Source organism: Sarcophilus harrisii, chromosome 3 (assembly GCF_902635505.1).
Source record: "Sarcophilus harrisii chromosome 3, mSarHar1.11, whole genome shotgun sequence".
NCBI classification, from domain to species: Eukaryota; Metazoa; Chordata; class Mammalia; order Dasyuromorphia; family Dasyuridae; genus Sarcophilus; species Sarcophilus harrisii.
The window spans coordinates 403,168,709-403,191,774 of NC_045428.1; the positions used below are offsets into that span (position 1 = coordinate 403,168,709).

The 23,066-nt window shown below is 34.8% G+C and overlaps 1 protein-coding gene across 1 annotated transcript in view; it reads right to left on the reverse strand.

Moving 5' to 3' along the window:
• The window catches only part of LOC100929651 (myosin-IIIb), a 212,167-nt gene that overhangs the window by 57,487 nt on the left and 131,614 nt on the right, over positions 1–23,066 (reverse strand). The gene's annotated exons all lie outside the window — the stretch shown is intronic.

A 23,066-nucleotide genomic window follows, 5' to 3' on the forward strand; every position in this document is an offset into this window, starting at 1 on the left:
AGGAGATAAACCCTTTGGGTAGATTCTAAGTGGTTAATTTTCCATTTTCCTTTCTCTGTCTCTCAAACTCACCACCCCCACTCACATGTGCTCTCCCCTTCCAAGTGTACAATGCTCTTTTCAAAGTATTAAGCTGGTGTTAGCCTGTCAAATGTATCAGACAGGTGCAGCAAAGAGGCTATTTCATTAATTCCATATACAGTGATGATCTGGTGGTGACGTGAATATTCTTCTCTGGTCTACTTGCCTATTCCTTTATTTCTATTGCTTTTGATTTAGACTTTGAATGAGGGGCAGGAAGAGAAGGAAAATGAGAGGGAAGATGGAGGGAAGAAGGAAAGGGGGAAGGTAGTAAAAGAGAAGAAGGAAGGAAGGAAGGAAGGAAGGAAGGAAGGAAGGAAGGAAGGAAGGAAGGAAGGAAGGAAGGAGGGAGGGAGGGAAGGAAAGAAATGAGGGAGGGAAGGAAGGAAAGAAGGAAGGAAATGAGGGAAGAAGGGAAGGAAAAGAGGGGAGAGAGAGGAAAGGAAGAAAAAAAAGGAAGGAGAGAGGGAAAGAAGGAAGGATAAAAGGAAAGAACAATTAAATCCCTTTTTTCTTTATAGATGGGTCCAAAAGAGAGCCCTATTTAGAGCTCTAGGAAGGACACTATTACTGTAGCTCAATAACTACATATTGTGAAGCCAAGGACATGTAACAGGTTAAATGGGTCATAGGTTTCAAACTTGTGTGCCTTAATAAATCACATATATTTTAGCCTTCCTGCGAGTAATATCAGATAATGAGATGAATGATTGAATGTATGACACAGTGGTCAATTATCATGTGGATGATATAAATTCTATTGCACTGAGCACATTTATCTCAGTATTGATCTGGCTTTGCTAGCAAGGCTCATAAATTACTAGCTTCCCATAACCATATGATAAATACTCTAATAACAGAATGCCACCAAGTCCTGTTTTCTCAATAAATCCCCTTTGCAAGTTGTAGCTGGAAGAGTAAAAGGGAGCATGACACTATAGGTTTTATTTTATTTTACTTTTGGCTGAAAAAGATGAATATAGAGAGAAGCTGCCAAATATTATACACATCAAGGATCTACACTCTGGGAGTTTGAGGGAACGTGCTAGAGATACTCACTGATTGACCTTTGAAGAGTACTTTTATTGGACTAGAAATTTCCGAACTCAATACCTCTCTAAAAAAATCTTTCCAATAACTTGTTCATGCTTCTCTTTAAATTATATTTCTTAACTATAAGATTCATAGTTCAAAGTGACTCCAATAGCCCCTTCCTTCTTTATGGGTGAAGAAGTAGGTCTTAGAAATGCTGATTTTCTCTCAGAGACTGAAATGGAGGGCTGGAATTTAAACCTTGGCTGTGTACTGTAGGGACGAGAGTGTGGGAATCCAGAGTTAAGAAAAAGTGAAGCTGAATCCCATTTTGGATATTCACTACTTGTGTAAACCTGGATGTGTCACCTAATTGCTCCAATCATCACCCAGGCTTCTGCTGTATAAAAGAGATACCACTCACTTCATAAAGCCATTATGGAGATACAAAGAAATTTTCTGTGGAAAATGTTTGCCAACTCTTAAGAATCATGTAAATATAAACTATTATTAAATTCAGATACTTAGTTTCTAGATCTGGCTCTTTCTACCATGATGTTGTTCAGTCATTTTAATCAAACATGACCCCATTTAGGGTTTGCTTGGCAAAGATTTTGCAGTAATTTATCATTTCCTTCTGAGGAAACTGAGGCAAATAGAGACCTAGGGCCATAGAGCTAGGAAGGATCTAAGACCAGATTTGATTTTTTTTTATTTAATAGCCTTTTATTTACAGGATATATGCATGGGTAACTTTACAGCATTAACAATTGCCAAACCTCTTGTTCCAATTTTTCACCTCTTACCCCCCCACTCCCTCCCCCAGATGGCAGGATGACCAGTAGATGTTAAATATATTAAAATATAAATTAGATACACAATAAGTATACATGACCAAAACGTTATTTTGCTGTACAAAAAGAATCAGACTCTGAAATATTGTACAATTAGCTTGTGAAGGAAATCAAAAATGCAGGTGGGCATAAATATAGGGATAGGGAATTCAATGTAATGGTTTTTAGTCATCTCCCAGAGTTCTTTTTCTGGGCATAGCTGGTTCAGTTCATTACTGCTCCATTGGAAATGATTTGGTTGATCTCGTTGCTGAGGATGGCCTGGTCCATCAGAACTGGTCATCATATAGTATTGTTGTTGAAGTATATAATGATCTCCTGGTCCTGCTCATTTCACTCAGCATCAGTTCGTGTAAGTCTCTCCAGGCCTTTCTGAAATTATCCTGTTGGTCATTTCTTACAGAACAGTAATATTCCATAATATTCATATACCACAATTTATTGAGCCATTCTCCAACTGATGGGCATCCATTCAGTTTCCAGTTTTTAGCCACTACAAAAAGGGTTGCCACAAACATTCGTGCACATACAGGTCCCTTTCCCTTCTTTATAATCTCTTTGAGATATAATCCCAGTAGTAACACTGCTGGATCAAAGGGTATGCACAGTTTGATAACTTTTTGAGCATAGTTCCAAACTACTCTCCAGAATGGTTGGATTCGTTCACAACTCCACCAACAATGCATCAATGTCCCAGTTTTCCCGCATCCCCTCCAACAATCATCATTATTTTTTCCTGTCATCTTAGCCAATCTGACAGGTGTGTAGTGGTATCTTAGAGTTGTCTTAATTTGCATTTCTCTGATTAATAATGACTTGGAGCATCTTTTCATATGACTAGAAATAGTTTCAATTTCTTCATCTGAGATAAGACCAGATTTGAACTCATGAAAATGAGTCTTCTTGACTCCAAGCCCAACTTGCTATTCACTGAGCAATTACCTAGCTGCCATGTGAAAAATGTTAGCTTGCTATGGCTTCCCAACTGTGAGAGATGCTGCTGCTTCAATTTTACACTAACGGACAGCAAATATATGGGCTAAATGCTTCTGCACTCCCCAAATTCCCTCTCCTCATCACTGGCTATGAGCCAGCCTCAAAATGGCAGCACGATTGCTGACCTCTCAAAGTCAGATCCCCTCAAAACCAACCAAACAAAAACCTCAAAAGAGGTGGTTGTTATTTTTTATTCTATATATATTATTTTTAATGCTTTTTAGTGAAAGTTTCCCTCCCTCCCACTTCTCCCTCCTCCTTTCACTGGGGAAGAATTCAACCAATCAATCGACCAACATTTGTGAAGTGCCCATTATGTGCCAGGAATTGTGTTAAATCCTGGGGATAAGCTTTACCTTAAGGAGCTTGTAATCTGACAGTAGGGACTTGAACAATGTGATATTTTGTTTTGCTTAACAATATGTATTTGTTATAAGCTTTCACCCTACTGTCAGAGTATTTCCTTGGCTCTCTGAACCTGATTTCTTAGGCTCCTTTCCTGATTTTCTTTTGCTGGAACCTAATTTCTTCTTAACACATTCTAATTTGGGCTGGGCTAGATAATTCTAAGTAGAAGTAGAGATTCTATTTTTAAAAAAGGCCTCCTAATCAGTGACTTTTGATAGCCCTCATAAGAGGTAATAGCAAATAACACATACACAGATATAAAGCCTAAGAAATAGATTCCTGTAATGATCAAATAAACCTATTACATAGTGCTCAGATTATATAACGTGGACTTCTAAAGAGATACAAAAACCCACAGGAGTTATGTGGGAGAGCTAGATCTTGAGTCTGGAAAACTTGCTTTCAAATGTGACTTCAGGCACTTGCTAGCTATGTGACCCTAGGTTATTTAACTTCTGCCCAACTTAATTTCCTCATTTGTAAAATGGGAATAATAACAGCACCTACTATACAACATTGTTGGGAGGATGCGATGAGTGCAAGTTCTAAGTTTTTTGTTCTTTTCCTTTACTACAATTTATTCTCATTGTCATATAAAGAACTTAGAAGGGACTAACCCTTGTTATGTGGTCAGTGTTCTTCTTTGCAATGCCAAATGAGAGGGGGCAGGAGAAGCCTGAGGCAAAAGGAATATCCAAGCATCTCATGTGACAGAGATTTTTAAAAAGGTAGCAGAGGAATGAGTTTTTTCTTCTGAAGACTACAAACTTTTTTAGTTGCTCTGCTATAATGTTTTTTTAGACAGCTCAAAGTGATAAGTAGGAGAAATAGTATACATAGAGAGAGATTTCTAACCTGAATTGAATCAAAATCTTCTGAACTAGAGATATTTATAACTTTCCTAGGAAAAAAAATGGAGAGAAGAATGCCTTCTTTGGAATTTTCTAGTAGTGTATAGCTGAGTTCTCTTCTTGTATTTATCTCTCAGAAAGTTAGTATAAATTCTCTTTCAAGAAGATCAATCTGGAAAAAAGCTATAATGGGGAGGAGTATCTCATTCTACTATCCACCCTGATCCATATTACTTGTGAGAAGACTCAGCCCTTTCTTAACCTTACATTTTAACAATCTTTTATTCCCTAAAAAAGCCTTAAAAATGTGTGTGTGCATACAAAAACATATTTACACACACACACATTTTTTTAAAAAAAAACCCAGCCATCCCTTGACAAAAAAAGATAATGATAAATGTTAGAAGGATGTGGGAAAACTGGGACACTAATGCATTATTGGTAGAGTTATTAATTGATCCAGCCATTTTGGTGAGAAATTTGGAATTATGCCCAAAGGGCTTATCAAACTGTGCATAATATTGGATCCAGTAATGCCATGCTAGGTATGTATCTCAAAAAGATCCTAAAAGATAGAAAATGATCCACATGTGCAAAAACGTTTGTAGCAGCCTTTTTGGCAAGGAATTGAAAATTGAGTGGATGGACATCAATTGGAGAATGGCTGAATAAGTTGTGGTGTTTGAATGTAATGGAATATTGTTGTTCTATAAAAAATGATGAGCAAACTGATGAAAGATTTGCATGAATTGATAATGAGGGAATTGAGCAGAACCAGGAAAACATTTATACCAGTAACAGCAAGATAGTGTGAAGATCAACTATGATGGACTTAGCTATTATTAGTAATACAGTGATCCAAGTCAACTCCACTAAGCTTGGGATGAAAAATGTCATCTACATCCAGAGAAAGATGAAGATTGAAGCATACTATTTTCACTTTTTTTCTTTCTCATGGTTTTTCTCTTTTGTTCTGTTTTTTTTTTCACAAAAAAAGCTAATTTAGAGATGTTTAAAATAATTATACATGTATAATCTAAAAAAAAAAAAAAAACTGCCATCTTTGCAAAAAGCAAATATAAGATTTCTTACCAAATGACTGGTCTTCTGTTATTTGATTTGATGGTAAAAAAGTATTATAGACCAGGAGTGGGGAACTGTCCATCTCAGGGGCTATAAGGTCCATGAACTGATGCCGCCACAGGCAATGATGAGCTGAAAGCTAGGTAGTCAACCTCCCATTGAGGGAGGAGAACTCCCTTGAGTTCTCTAAGTTGACAATTCTATTTGGCTTGCAATGATGTTATAAATACCTAAATGGCCCTTGGCAGAAAAAAAGGTTCCTCTATTATATGTGAAGGGTCCCAGAAAAGACTTAAGAAATGCCCCTGCCCTATTTACACCTGAGGTCAATTGATGATATTCATTATGTTCACTTAACATATATAGGAATTGGAGATATAAGGAATCATAGAACCATGAAGATTAAGTCCAACTCACATCTATATCTATATGTATGACTATCTCTCTATCTCTACATTTATATCTATATCTAATTTAGTAGTTATCATTATTGTTCAGTTCTTCAATGAGAAGATTGGATTGCATAACTTTTAAGAGACTTTCCATCCTAGGAACTCCCATTCTATGACCCAATCATTTTCCTAAATAGACTACAAATCCTTTGGGGCAAAGACTATGTTGTTTTCTTCATCCTTGTATTCCCTGCACCTACCATAAGAATTTGCAGACAGTTGCTCAGTTATTTTCCAGTTGTGGCTTACTCTTTGTGATCCCATTTCAGATTTTCTTGGCAAAGATACTGGAGAGATTTGCCATTTCCTTCTCGAGCTCATTTTACAGATGAAGAAATTAAGGTAAACAGGATTAAGTGGCTTGCTCAGAGTCACACAGTAAGTATCTGAGTCTAAATCTCAGGCCTTTCTGACTCCAGACCTGAGTCTCTCCACTGTGTAACCTAGCTGCCCATAGTAAAGGAATAATAAATAATTATTTAACTATCTAGATATTATCACTATTAGTATTGCTAAAAATCTAGTAGAATGAAAATTAACACAGGAAATAATAAAATATATCTAGGATAAGAATTCATTGAATCTAAAACAGGGACATATCTGCACTTTAACTTCTCCCCACACACACATCCAATGTGAAATTGATATTTGCTAGATTATTACACATACTGTGCTGTTTCTTGTATTTTTCCCCACTAGAATCAGCATCATCCTTTGTATGTCATCCTTTTTGTCCTAGTTTCTCTTACTCTTCAAATCCCAGGACAAAACTGAGTCTCTCCCACCCCCAAAAGATCTGACATTCTCTGGGAAGGTATTGCATTATATGATTGCTGTGAGGTATTTGTTTTGTAGAAACAAACCCCAAATCCTGCTGAGTTACTTCTTGGTTCAAATTATAAGAAAATCTGATCTCCAGTATGATAAGAGAGATTACAAGTAGGCCATAAATGAAAATAGAGTAGAGCCCTTGGAGCCTTTACATGATCAATTAGGTGATCTAAATTAGAATCTCATCAGGGAAATTCAACCTTGAAACACATAGCTCTATCTCAGTTTCTCATAAAACATTTACAGAATTCCAAATTTTTGCAATTAGAGAACAATCTTGATTGTATTTATATACATATTTCTAAAAATTGCATGTTAGGGGAAGAATATTTTAGGCCTTAAATTCCTTTTTATTTTTGTATTTGGGATTTTCCCCTTCATTTCTATTAATTTACTAATTCCCTTTAGCTCAAGAGATACTAATTAATTCAAAGAGCTATAATAGCTAATCATTGGTCAAATAAATTTTTAAAAGAGAGAGAGTCTGTCACTGGAGATACCACTGTTTCATTTTAATTAAAATTGCAAATTTCTGAAGTAATGTAAATAAAGGTTATTGTATCCTTCTGCTCCAGGAAGTATTAGCTCTGCTCACTACCTCTGGAGAATAAATGCAAGAAGATTTAAAAGACCAAGAAGAATATTTGTGGGAGCTTTATCAATCATCCAGCTAGAATATTAATCTTTGCAAAGTTTGTTATTAACTGACATTGCTGAAGCCAAAGAGGAATTAAGCATCCTTGAAACACAAAACAAGGATAGGATACCAGAGCTGAATTGTTAACTTGAAGGGAAATATGATCAATATATAGAAAACAAACAAAATGATGTTTAGCTCCATAATCATTTGGGCTCAGAGGGAAAGTAGGAAGATTCTAAAGCTGGATTTCACTGTTAACTAGAGGAATAAGGTAAAGGCTTATCATTTTGAATAGCTGTAGAATTTAAAATAATCCAGTTTTTTAAAAAAAAAAAATCTCAGTAGCAAAGTGTTTCTGCCATTTGGGGTGCTGATCAGAAAAAGAGAAAAGTGGACCTCATAATTTCATGTGTAATTTTTTTCATCAGTTCTATGATAATCAAATATATCAACAAGTCATTCTCATGCCAGGAAGCTGTGATTGGTATAGTTAGTGACTGGGAGACATTAAAAGGTTAAAGCTAGAGATGTAAGTAGGACATCTAGAACCTGAGGCAAATGTGGGGTTTGGGGAGGAGATTTCAGGCAGAGACCAGGATATACAAGCATAAAGCAGAGAATAGGGCAAAGCTGGACAGTGGAGTTCATATGGATTCAGAAAAGACTCTGGATCCCAACTTTTAAACACTCACTTGCCTTTCAGGCAAGGAACATGAAAGAGAGAAGGTACTAGGAGAAGGTGAGATAGTTATTGTCTTCCTCACTTCTGGGATGGAGAGAGGACATATGGGTCATCAAATCCTAGAAGAAAAATAAAACCATGGCAGGATCATGGAGTAAGGTAACCTAATGTCCAGACAATATATAGGACTGCCCATCTAAATTTCAGCTCTCTGGCACAAAGTTCCAGTCACTCCAGTCCCAAGTATAATTCTGCTTAAAGCACCAAACTATATATTATACCCCTGACAAAAAATAATCCTTCTTCCTTTGATGAGCCAAATCCCACTATTGGACATGTACTTCAAGAGGGCCAAAGAGAAAAAGAAAATCCCTTTATACAGCAAAATATTCATAGCAATCCTTCTTTGGGCAAGGGGAAAAAAAACTAGAAAGAAACTAGGGACTGATTAATTGGGGCAATAGCTGAAGAAACTATGGTATATGAATGTAATGGACTATTACTGTACCATAAGACATGAGAGATGAAAAATTCCCAGAAACATGGAAAAACTCATAAGAAGTTATTCAGAACTCAGAAAGCAACATACGCAATAATTACAATAATAATTTAAAATGACAACAATGACACTAGAAGCTGACTAAATTCATCTTAACAATAATGCGCAAGTAACTGGGTCCATAGGACAGATGGTCTAACACATTTCTCTCTTCTCAGTAGAAAGATGGGAAACTAGGTATGTTAAATGGCATATATGCTATTTTTTCTTTATAACAAAGAAAAATTATATATGAGGGAGAAAGTATAAGGGAGGACACGGAGAATTCTGTATTATATAAAAACAAATGGCATCAGTAAAAACAAAAGAAAAAAAATTAATCTTTATTGTCTAATGAGTACAAAAGCCTTGGACAAAATAAGGGTAGAATCTATTTGCTGATAAGCCCCACAACATTTTAGAAAAACAACAGTAAGAAAGCTAGAGACAAAGCAAAAGTAGTCTTTTTTTTTTTTTTTATTGAAAGAAGCATAATAAATTAAAATAACAAAGAAAGTAGAAAAATATGCTCTGGACCAGGGTGTGGCAATACAGAGAAATAAGGCAATCATTGTTATGATGGGATCAAAATTTAAACGCTGATGCTGAATGGACCAGGGCTGTCACTGCTGAGGTCTGGACTGGTACTTGCCTAGATAAACTTGTTATGCAAATGGAATTAGCCAACAGAAAACCAGCAGATAAAGAAATTGCTATAAAGCCAACCACTTGTCATAGAAGTGACAAAAAAGGAAAAAAAAAACCTCAGGCAGGCTCCTAGCCAGGACAAAAGGCAATAAAGAATTATAGGAGTTTTGCTTTAAATTTATGTAACTAAGCTGTCAGGAGTCATGCATTGACAAATGCATAACTAACACATATAAATGAGTCAATTATCGGTAATGACTAAGGGTTGGAACTAAACAGCGTGATGTTTTCATTATTTTATTTTAAATCCAGCAACCTGGTTTACTAATGGGATTCTAGGTCCACTTTTAAAAGTAGATCCTTACCAAATTAAATGTGCTAGCGACTGCTAACCTGAAAAATTCTGAGGTTCATCATAGGGCAACCTTTTCTTAATGATATTCAGCTCATTCCTCATCCTTTGAGAAAACTAGATGAGGGAGAGACAAATTTATTAAGACTGGTCAGCTTAACAACTGTCCATGAGGTGGCTGATGTACTGGAAAGAACAAGAGGCTGGCAGTTAAGAGAACTGGGTTCTAGTCCCATGTGTGATCTTGGGAGAATATGGTTCTCTCCTTCTGAGATTAGCAAAGGATTCATTTTTCTATGAGAACTGATTTTAAAAGAAAATGTGGCCAAAATTCACTCCTTTGTTCAAAGGACAGTAATACAGTGTTGGTAGAGTTAAAAATTCTTACAATCATTCTAGAAATCATAAGATTATGGAAATCTTATATATAACACAAGGAGGGCAAAAGTGGAAAAAATATTCCATATGTACCAAAATAAATGCTTTTTTGGGGGGGTGTGTAGCCAAGTACTTGGAATGAAATATATGCCCATCAATTTGGGAATGACTATGCAAATAGTAGTACATATAATATTATATAATGCAATATTATATAATGTAATGCAATATTAAATAAGAAATTACAGACATGGAGATTTCAGATGTCCCTTCTAGAGTGACTTTAGAGGCCTGAGCTTTCAAAGACTTCTAGAGTTTGGAGATTTTTGCTCAATTCCTAAAGCAAGGAAATAATGCACAGCTTGAGACATATTATAATGCTTAAAATGTTTGTAGCAGCCATTTCTATAATGGCAAGGAACTGGAAATTGAGTGGATTCCCATCAGTTGGGAAATGGTTGAATAAGTAATGATATATGGATATAATGGAATATTATTCTTCTATAGGAAATGATGAGCAGCCTGATTTCAGAAAAGTTTGGAAAGACCTACATGAACTGATCTGAGTGAATTGAGCAGAGTCTGAAATACATTGTATACAGCAACAAGATTATGTGATGACCAACTGTGATGGAATTGGCTCTTTTCAATAATGAGGTGATTCAAGTCAATTCCAATAGACTTGTGATGAAAATGTTACCCACATTCAAAGAGAGAGAAATATGGAAACTGAATGTGGATCAAAGGATAGTATATTCACCTTTTGTTGTTGTGGTTGTTGGTTTGCTTGTATTTTTTTTTCTTATGTTTTTTTTTCCCCTTTTTGAGCTAATTTTTTTTTTTTTGCACAGTGTGATGAATATGGAAATATGATTAGAAGAAGAGCATATGTCTAACCTATATCAAATTGTTTGCTGTTTGGGGGAGGGGAGTGAAGGAGAAGAGAAGGAGAAAATTTTGGAACACAAGGTTTTGAAGAGGTGAATGTGTAGAACTGTCTTTACATGTATTTGGGAAAAAAACAAAATACTATTAAAGCATGAAAAAAATAAAATAGTTTTCTGAAAAGGTTTAAAAAAATCAACTTCTTCTCTCCCTCATTCCTACTAAAAAGAAAGACAAACAAAACTCTTATTACAAAAATGTATCGTCAAGTAAAACTTCATTGGCCATGTCCCCCCACTTCCAAATATCTCAATTTGCACTCTGATTTCTTCACTCTAATTTAGATCACTTAATTGATCACATAAAGGCTCCAAAGGCTCCACTTTGTTTTCATTTATGGCCCATTTGTAATTTCTCTTATAACACTGGAGATCAAATTTTCTTTTAATTTCAAAAAAGAAATAGCCTAGCAGGATTTGGGGTTTATTTTGTAGAAACTCAGATCCCTGACTCCCGGAAGAGTGAATGCCATAAGGAATGCCAGGCCCAGCTGTGCTGCTGAGATGAGGCAAGGGTATAGCACCCTCCAAAAACTATAAAGAAATAAGGGAAGGGAATAGGATAAGGTGGGATATTGAAGGATGTATAAATCAATGGGAGTGGAATGAGGTGTGTAGATTAATAGGAATGGAATAAAGAATGAGGGAAAAGGGAGGAGAAGATAAGGAAGGGATCCCTGGAGGGGGTGGTAAGGAGGTTAAGTAAGGGCAAGATAAGTCAACAGATAGAAATAAAGTAGAAAAATTAGCAGGGATAGGAAATAAGAGATATACACAAACATAATAACAATGATCAGGAGTAGAATGTATGAGAGGGAAAAAGTGAGGGAATAATTATTAATCTCAGATAAAGTCAAACTTAAAAAGATTCAGTCAAGAGAGAAATCTACATTGTGTCAGCCATATTAATATTGTTTAGCTGTATATGTATGTATATTTATTTTTATATGTAGATATATGTATGTGTATATGTATGTGTGTGTGTATGTATACATAAATATTCCTGTGCTTAACTGTAGCCTCTTTTGGAAATGGGGGTAGGAAAGGGTTGAAGGAAAGGGATGAAAAAGATTAAAATAAAACATGCACAGCAGGGAACAAAAGGAAGCAAAGATGGACAGTTATGAATACAATGTCTTCTGTTACTATATATGCTTTCTTGAAAAGGAAATTTATTGTTACATATTATAAGTCTTCCCTGATGGACATATGACAATTTGTTTTTTGTTTTTGTTTTTCTATCTTTCTTTTTTTCTCCTTATTTTTAATTTAAGTTTTAAATAAATAATTATATTTTTTAAAAAAGAAATGATGAAGAGGATGATTTCCGAGAAACTTGGGAAGATTCACCTGAACTGATACAGAGTGAAGTGAAAAGAACCAGGAGAATACTATACACAATGAGAGCAATATTGTATATTAAAAATTTTGTTTTGAAAAATTGCGGGGCTCTGATCAGTTCAATGATCAACCACAATTACAATTACAGCGGATTCATTATGAAGCACACACAATTCTGCCTGTGTCTTGAGTATTTTATCACCATAATAGTGTTTAGTGATGGGCTTTTTTGGGGGGTTGTTAATTCTTTCATCTTATTTTCGACTCTAAACTTTACTTAGGGCCAGGTAAATGTCTTATCTGATCCTGCTGCTGCTTTCTGGGGGCATGAATAGTTTTTATTCCAGGATCCCAGGGACTATTCAAGATGGGAACCTAAAAACTTTCAATTTTCTCATAAAGATCTAATACTGAGCAAATCTTGATATCTACCATTTTAGGCTGACTTCTGCATGATTCTAATCTTCTTTTAGGTCAGAGCAACAATTTTGTGGACTTGCCCCACTTAGAATTCCAGCAGACTGTTACTGGATTCATCTAGAAAACTCTATGCATTTTGGGGATAGCAAAGAACTGGTAACAACATAGTTATCTATGGCTATTGATCAATCAACAAGTGTATTTTAACCACTTGGTAATACCTGGAGTTGTACTAAAGACTAGGGATAAAATAAGAAAACAAAACAAAAACAAAAACCGTCCTTAACCTTGAAGACTTACATTCTAGGAACTAAACAATTATAGCACATGAATATAAAGGGATATATACCTGCTTATGAGAAATATGAATATGTAGAATAGAGGGCAACATGGAAAGACATTTAAGTTGATAAAAGATAAGAAAGCAGAACCAGGAAATACTATATACATAATTATATTTATATAAATGGAAAGAACAAAAATAACAATAGATATATGAAATAAAAAGTATGTCCTTATAATAACCAAGCTTAACCTGAAAGAAAAGATAAGACCTTTTTTTTCCTAGATCTGGGGGCATTTGAAGGTGAGTAAAAGCATATAAGCCTTGTTTTATATGTTGATTAGATTTAATGAATTACTTTTTTTTCCCCTCTATCTTTTTAATTTTTGTTATAAGGGCTGACTCTGAATAGAGAAAGGTGGAAAAGAATATATTAGAAAAAGAAGGTAATATAAAACAAAATATATCAATAATTTTGATTTAATAAATGTTAGGGATTTGTAAAGATAGTATGTACATTTATATAAATACAGAATATGAGCATATTTGCAATAACAATAATAGTGCACATTCTTTAAAAATTTATGATTTCCAAAGTATTTTAAATCCATTAATGGTTTGCCCCAAGATCAGAAAGTGACAAATCTAAAGCTCAAAACTATATAACTGACTCCAAAATCAATTCCATTTATACCACCTTCATAGTGTTACCATGAAAAAAGAACTTTGTAAACCTTAAAATTCAACATAAATATGGTAGTATTGTATTATCATTATTTCATTTCCATCATTCATTGGTTAAATCCAGCACAAGAATAAATCAGCAAATAGAATATTCAGTTAGTTTACCACTTTCACTTTTGTAATGAATATTTTACTGATTTTGAAAAAGAAAATACTTGAATGAGCTATGAATTCATCACATAACTTCCCAATGTGGAAAATTCCTTCACCAAAAAAAAAAAAAAAAAAAAAAAAAAAGCCAATCCCCATCTGTGACTGAATATATTAAGCCTAAGAGGTTTTTTTTGTTTTTTGTTTTTTGTTTTTTTTGGCACATTGAGATTAAATGCTCTGTCTAGGTTTAAACTCTAGTCTTCTTCCCTTTAAATGTAATGTAACTTCTTATTGAAAAAATAAAACTTAAGAAAATGAAGATTTAAAAGGAATTAGTGCTATGACCCAGGCTCTGTATAGTACTATGAAGCCCAAAAGAACTTTTTTTTTTCTTTTTTTTTTTGCTGTCTACACAACTATTATTTAACAATTCTCCAAAGAGCTGCTATTCCTTCCCTTTTTCCCCAATAGGAAGTTCTATTGAGGATATCAAATTTTAGGCATCTAATCTTCACAGAGTTTTGTGTCAAGCAAACAAAAAATGTTAACAGGCTTTTCCTGGGTCAAAGTAACTTCTCGGAGTCCTACCAAATTCCTTTTATGACACAGACATGGTACTGATACCTAAATCAGGTAGGCTGAAAACAGAGAAAGAAAATTATAGACCAATCTCCCTAATGAATATTGATGCTAAAATCTTAAATAAAATATTAGCAAAAAGACTACAGAAAATCATCCCCAGGATAATTCACCATGATCAAGTAGGATTTATACCAGGAATGCAGGGCTGGTTCAATATTAGGAAAACTATCAGCATAATTGGCCATATTAATAACCAAATTAACAAAAACCATATGATCATCTCAATAGATGCAGAAAAAGCATTTGATAAAATCCAACATCCATTCTTATTAAAAGCACTTGAGAGTATAGGAATAAATGGACTTTTCCTTAAAATAATCAGTAGCATCTATTTAAAACCAGCAGTAAGCATCATATGTAATGGGGACAAACTGCAACCATTCCCAATAAGATCAGGAGTGAAACAAGGTTGCCCACTATCACCGTTACTATTTAATATTGTATTAGAAATGCTAGCTTTAGCAATAAGAGCTGAGAAAGATAAAGGAATAAGAATAGGCAATGAGGAAACCAAATTATCACTCTTTGCATGATATGATGGTATACTTAGAGAACCCAAGAGATTCTATTAAAAAGTTATTAGAAATAATCCACAATTTTAGCAAAGTTGTTGGTTATAAAATAAACCCACATAAGTCATCAGCATTCTTATATATCACTAACAAAATCCAACAGCCAGAGTTACAAAGAGAAATCCCATTTAAAGTAACTACTGATAGTATAAAATATTTAGGAATCTATCTGCCAACGGAAAATCAGAAACTTTATGAGCAAAACTACAAAACACTTTCCACACAAATTAAGTCTGATCTAACCAACTGGAAAAATATTAAATGCTCTTGGATTGGACGAGCAAATATAATAAAGATGACAATACTACCTAAACTAATTTATTTAGTGCTATACCAATCAGACTTCCCCAAAACTATTTTTATGGCCTAGAAAAAATAATAACAAAGTTCATATGGAAAAACAAAAGGTCAAGAATTTCAAGGGAATTAATGAAAAAAAAATCAAATGAAGGTGGCCTAGCTGTACCAGATCTAAAATTATATTATAAGGCAGCGGTTACAAAACTATCTGGTATTGGCTAAGAAATAGACTAGTTGATCAATGGAATAGGTTAGGTTCAAAGGACAAAACAGCCAATAACTTTAATTATCTAGTGTCTGACAAAGCCAAAGACCCCCGTTTTGGGGATAAGAATGCCTTATTTGACAAAAATTGCTGAGAAAATTGGAAATTAGTATGGCAGAAACTAGGCATTGACCCACACTTAGCACCGTACACCAAGATAAGGTCAAAATGGGTTCATGATCTAGGCATAAAGAATGAGATCATAAATAAATTGGAAGAGCATAGGATAGTTTACCTCTCAGACCTGTGGAAGAGGAAGGAATTTATGACCAAAGAAGAACTAGAGATCACTATTGACTACAAAATTGAAAATTTTGACTATATCAAATTGAAAAGTTTTTGTACAAACAAAACTAATGCAGGCAAGATTAGAAGGGAAACAATAAACTGGGAAAACATTTTTGCAGTCAAAGGTTCTGATAAAGGACTCATTTCCAAAATATATAGAGAATTGACTCTAATTTATAAGAAATCAAGCCATTTTCCAATTGATAAATGGTCAAAGCCAACAGGATGATTTCAGAAAGGCCTGGAGAGACTTACACGAACTGATGCTAAGTGAAATGAGCAGGACCAGGAGATCATTATATACTTCAACAACAATACTAGATGATGACCAGTCCTGATGGATCAGGCCATCCTCAGCAACGAGATCAACCAAATCATTTCTAATGGAGCAGTAATGAACTGAACTAGCTATACCCAGAAAAAGAACTCTGGGAGATGACTAAAAACCATTACATTGAATTCCCAGTCCCTATATTTATGCACACCTGCATCTTTGATTTCCTTCACAAGCTAATTGTACAATAATTCAGAGTCTGATTCTTTTTGTACAGCAAAATAATGTTGTGGTCATGTATACTTATTGTGTATCTAAGTTATATTTTAATATATTTAACATCTACTGGTCATCCTGCCATTTAGGGGAGGGGGTGGGGGGGGGTAAGAGGTGAAAAATTGAAACAAGAGGTTTGGCAATTGTTAATGCTGTAAAGTTACCCATGTATATATCCTGTAAATTAAAGGCTATTAAATAAAAAAAAATTAAAAAAAAAAAAGATAAATGGTCAAAGGATATGAACAGACAATTTTCAGATGATGAAATTAAAACTATTACTACTCACATGAAAGTGTTCCAAATCACTATTGATCAGAGAAATGCAAATTAAGACAACTCTGAGATACCACTATACACCTGTCAGATTGGCCAGAATGACAGGGAAAGATAATGCAGAATATTGGAGGGGATGTGGGAAAACAGGGACACTGATACATTGTTGGTGGAATTGTGAACACATCCAATCATTCTGGAGAGCAATTTGGAACTATGCCCAAAAAGTTATCAAACTGTGCATACCCTTTGATCCAGCAGTGTCTCTACTGTGCTTATACCCCAAAGAGATACTAAAAATGGGAAAGGGACCTGTATGTGCCAAAATGTTTGTGGCAGCCCTGTTTGTAGTGGCCAGAAGTTGGAAAATGAATGGATGCCCATCATTTGGAGAATGGTTGAGTAAATTGTTGTATATGAATGTTTTGGAATATTATTGTTCTGTAAGAAATGACCAACAGGACGAATACAGAGAGGATTGGCAAGACTTACATGAACTGATGCTGAGTGAAATGAGCAGAACCAGGAAATCATTATATACCTCAACAATGTTACTGTATGAGGATGTATTTTGATGGAAGTGGATTTCTTCAACAAAGACAAGATCTAATTTAGTTTCAATTGATCAAGGATGGACAGAAGCAGCTACACCCAAAGAAAGAACACTAGGAAATGAATGTAAACTGCTTGCATTTTTTCTTCTTCCCAGGTTATTTATACCTTCTAAATCCAATTCTCCCTGAGCAACAAGAAAACTGTTCGGTTCTACACACATATATTGTATCCAAGATCTACTGTAATCTATTTAACATGTATAGGACTGCTTGCCATCTGGGGGAGAGGGTGGAGGGAGGGAGGGGAAAAATCGGAACAGAAGTGAGTGCAAGGGATAATGTTGTAAAAAATTACCCTGGCATGGGTTCTGTCAATAAAAAGTTATTTAAAAAAACAAAAAACAAAAAAACAAAGTAACTTCTCAAATATATATGGTTCGTTGCATTTAACAGAACAAATTGTGAAACAAGGTCAAGATCAACTACTTATGTTTCAGATCCCACAGACGCATCTGCTGTCTTTTATCAGAACAAATTCTGTGCTGTGCTATAACCTACTAGTCTATACAACAACTCCAAACACCAAGTAAATTCCACAGTTTAGATTTCACCCCAATTATTCTTCAAGGCCTCGTTGGATAAGCAATTTTTAAGGGAAGAAATACTTACTGTGAAATGAAATGGTTGAAACCCCAGCACCATTTTTCTGGATGAAGTAAAGTAGGTGGAGGATTTCTAAAAATAAAAAACAAGCAGTTTTTTCCGTTTAAAAGCCAAAAAGTTAGTTCAGTTAAAGGGGGAAAATATTAGTAATATTTCCTTATTAATATATTTTTCAATATAAAATTAAATGTAATCATTATAATTTTTCTTAGATATGAAACATAGCAATCTCTGTGAGGTGTAATAACACCTTCATTCATTCATTCATGCATTCATTCACCTGATTCATTCAGTAATTTTTTTAAGTCTTTGTTCTTTGCAAGGCACTGTGCATCATGATTAGTTGTAAGTAATCAGAATAACAACAATTTTGTGAAAGGCAGTATGGTACAGTAGATGAAGAGCCAACCTCTAAGACAGGGAGACTTGGGTTAAAGTCCTACTCCTAATAAAAACTAATTCTGTGACCATTGGCAAGTCACATAAACTCTTAGGGCAGCTAGGTGGGATGGTGGAACGCTGGACCTGGAGTCAGGATGACTTGAGTTCAAATCCAGCCTTAGACATTTACTAGCTGTGTGATCCTGAATGAATCACATAAACATCTGTTTGCCTCTGTTCCCTCATCAATCCAGCCTTAGACATTTACTAGCTGTGTGATCCTGAATGAATCACATAAACATCTGTTTGCCTCTGTTCCCTCATCTGTAAAATGAGAATAATAACAATAATACTTACCTTTCAGGATTGTTGTGAGAATCAAAAAAGAGAATATAAAGTGCTAAGCACAATGTCACATAGTAATATATGATAATATATATAATATATAAAGTAATATATAAATGTTAGTTATTGTTATTGCTTTTATTATTATAATTATATCTAAGGCAGGATTCAAACTAGATCTTTCTGACTCTAAGTCCATGACTCTAAAGTACCTACCTAAACCCTGACCTTGCAACTCTCCTTGTTTTTAAATGAATATTTGCTTATAGATAGTAGGAAAGAAAAAGAGGATTGGTCATGATATAGATCTCTCTATATATTTTACAATTTGCTTTTCTTTTTAAGTATACAAAAGATCAACATAGCTTTAAAAGCTGTCCTGCTTGAATCATCTTTCTTCTGTTCTTTTTTCTCACTTTAAAAATAATAATAACTATTTTTTTATTCTACCTATCCTTATTTGTTCTAGTCTTCCCACTCCTCGACTGGGGGGAAAAACCCCAAATTCCTACATTGGCTGTGTCCTAAAATGTAAATATTTTGCATCTAGAGTCAGCTCCATTTGTAAAGCTGAGCATGTTCAGAATGCAGTTGACTAAAGCTTCTCACACCCCTTTGGATCATCTTGCACTCTAGAGACCCAATCATCACATTTGGACTTCATTAACTCAGCCTCTATAAAGGTGATTTTTAAAAATCATTAATAGGAAAACCATGCAATATTACAAAGAAAGAAGAGCTTGTAGAATGTAGAATGTAGAATCAAAGAAGAGCTTTGATCTGGGCTTGCCTTAGAAATAATTGTTCTTTCTCTCAGTCTGTGGGTAAGTACCAAATGATGGCAGCACATCTTTTTTAAAAAGTTTAATATTTTATTTTTCCTCAATTACATGCAAAAATAATTTTAATATTCTTTTTTTCAAATGGTGAGTTTCAAATGGTCCCCCTCCCTCTTTCTTCTCCCTACCCCTATCATTGAGAAGGCAAGCAATTTGACAGAGGTTATACAAGTGCATTCATGTAAATTGTATTTCCATCTAAGTCAGTGGCAGCACATGCTTGCCCATGCTGTCCCCATTGGCAACAATTTGTGACTCTTCTGAGAAAGGACCATCTTCAGCATGAGATGAGGAACTGCCTGCTCAGTACGACGGTGAAGCCAGTGCCCAGCTGTGCATTTAACAGCTTCACATGTGTTGCACTTAATGGGTGTACATGCTTAGGATCTCTAAAAATGCGTGTGATGGTGAGGAGTAGTTAGGCAGGGAGCCTGCTGAATCCAAATGGTCATACCTCATTTAGAGAATGTTTATAAACAGTTAGCAAGCAATACAAATGAGTGTTTATTCAGCACCATAAATAGGATTGAATTGTATTGTATTCATTTCCCTCCACATCCACCTATAGTTTAGATGCAGAGGTTGGTTCCTTATCATCTTGACCACTGCAAAATGGTACAACTTTATTGGAATTCCAATTTGATTCTAACGCAGATTTTTGGCTTTATTTCATTCTATTTATCATCATGGATTCTTTTTCTTGTTAAGTCATTTTTCAGTCATGTCCAACTCTGACCTCATTTGGGATTTTCTTGGCAAAGATACTAGAGTGTTTTGCCATTTCCTTCAAGCTAAACCAAATAAGCATCCATGACCTAAGCATGCCTTCTAATTTTCTCTGATTTTGTTCACATACCTGGTTTCCCTCTCTCTAATTCCTTTTCTACCAGTCGTAATTCTAACGAACTTAAATGTTATATCTTTCTTGAAGCCTTCCCTGATTCAACCCTCAACTCTGTATATGGTAGTGATTTATTCTCATCTGATTTCATAACCCTTTCTCTGTGGCAAACTATAGAGGAAAAATGTGGAAGCAGAAAATCTTGTTCATTCTTAAATCTGACACTAACTGTGTAATATCAGTTTGCTCCTTGTCGTCCCCACTCTGTTGCTTATTTTCTTTCTCTCTTTGTCTAATGGCTCATTCCCTATTGCCTACAAATATACCCATGTTTCCTCCTTCCTCAAAAACTCCTCCCTTGATCCTTCCATTCCTGCTAGCTATCCTATATCTCTTCTGACCTTTACAATTGAACTCTTCAAAAAGGCCATCAAATCGTTGTCTGCACTTTCTCTCTTCTCACTTTCCTCTTAACCCCTACAATTCAGCTTTTGACATCATCATTCCACCAAAACTGCTCTCTCCAAAGTTATTAAAAAGAGTCATTCTGTAATTTTCCCACACTGATGAAATCCCAGATCTAGAAAAAAACAAAAACATGTTTTGACTATAAAGGATTAACAAAGGCTAATAATTTATAGCTAAGATGATGGGAAAAGATAATGATAAATGTTGGAAAGGATATGGGAAACTTGGAACACTAATACATTGTTGGTAGAGTTGTGAAATGATCCAACCATTCTGGAGAACAATTTGGGGATATCAAACTGGATATACCATTTGATCTAGGAGTGTCACTACTAGGTCAGTATTCTGAGAGGTTGTAAAAGACCCATGTGAGTAAAATGTTTGTAGTGCCAGAAAACTGGAAATTGAGTGGCTGTTCATCAGGTGGGAAATGGCCAGATAAGTTTTGATGTATGAATGTAATGGAGTAATATTGTTCTATAAAAAAATGATAAATGGGACTGATTTCAGAAAAGCCTGGAAAGACTTAAATTATCTGATGCTGAGTGGAGTGAGCAGAACCCAGGAGAACACTGTACAAAATAACAAGAAGAATATGTGATCAATTGTGATGGATTTGGCTCTTTTCAATAATGTAATGATTCAAGACAACTCTGACAGACTTGTGATGGAAAATGCCTGCATCTAGAGAGACAACTATGGAGACTGAATGTGGATCAAAGCATATATTTTCACCTTTTTGTTTGTTTCTTGTGTTTTTTTTCCTTTTGTTTTGATTTTTTTTCACAGCATGACAAATATGTAAATATGCCTTAAAGGATCATACATATTTAATCTATATCATATTCCATGTTGACTTGGAGAAAAAGGAGGTGAGGGGGAGAAAAGTTTGAACACAAAGTTTTACAAAAGTGTATGTTGACATTTAACTTATATCAGATTGATTACTTTCTTGGAAAAAGGGAAGGGGTAGGAAAGGAAGAAAAATTTGGAACACAAGGTTTTGAGAAGGTAAATGTTGAAAATTATTTTTGCATGTATTTGAAAAAATAAAATACTATTAAAAAACACACAAAAACACAAAAGAATAAGCTATAGTAATATAAAACAATAGAATCCATACTTTTAATACTTAATTTAATTATACAATATATAATTAATACAATATACAATTGTATTTAAAATACAAAAACACAAAAGAATAAGCTATAGTAATATAAAACAATAGAATCCATACTTCATGGGTCTGTGTAAATTTTCTCATTCTTGCCAAGTTATGTGCAACGCTCCATTTTCTCCATTAGCTCAACTTTTACACATTTCTACACATTATCTTTTATGAGTGAAAGCTTGTGGCACAGTACCTAGCTTATACTAGGTGCTTATTAATTGACTAGTGGAAGACTTCAGGAAATATTGAAGCAAGTGGAAAGTAAATACTTGTAGGGTCACAGAGTCATAGGTTCAAATCTGGAAGGGATCTTAGAGCTTACCCCTTCATTTGGTAGATAATAATACTGAAACTCATATGACTTATTCAGATTCATGTAGACAACTAGTGGCAGAGGTGGGATTTGAACCCAGGTCCTCTCCATATCTAGTATTCTTTCCATATTATACTGCCTAATTCTTTTCCACTGTCCGTGTCCATATGACTATGTAGGTTAGTGGATTCAGTTTCAGTTTAATTAAAAAGGAATAATCGTGAATTACCCCCACTATCTTGCTGAATTTGAAATACAGTAACATCTGCGGAAGAGATAGGAAGGAGCTGGCTTTCTCTTTCATTAAATTCCCCTAGCATGTTGTGCTGTTCAGGTCCTGGGGTACCTTTCAGAACAGTGCAATAATAACTAAGGCATTATGGCACATTTGGAAAGAGCAGAGGATTTGGACCCAGAATCCCTTAGTTTGAATCCTTAATCTGCCTTTATGGCTTTGGACAAATCACTTAACCTATGTGTGCCTCAATTTCCCATATGTAAAATGAAGGGATTGGACTCCATGACCTCTAAAGTCTAGGAAGTCTAAGAAGCCTCTAGGAGATATTAAAGTGAGTAGGTAGAGCTATTTACCTTCTATTGAACACCCCTAATCTGTCATTGTGAATGAAGTATTATTTCTTCTACATCCTATACATGTCCCTCTTTATTATCTGCTGCCTTTTTTCTCCACTATAAGTTGCAGTTCCTGTCAATACTTCTGTAGTTTTCTCTTTCTCTGATCTGCAGGTCTCCTTTCCCTACTTTTCCCTTTTCTTTTTTCTTGTTCCTTTCTCTACTTTTCCCTTTTCTTTTTTCTTGTCCCTTATCCTAAAATTCTTAGGTTAGATGTTGTTGGGATTTAGTGTCTATAGCCTTCAATTACCAATGAGATCTGACATTTTTCTAGTTTAATCTACCAATTGTGCAAAATCTCCTTCAATCTTTGT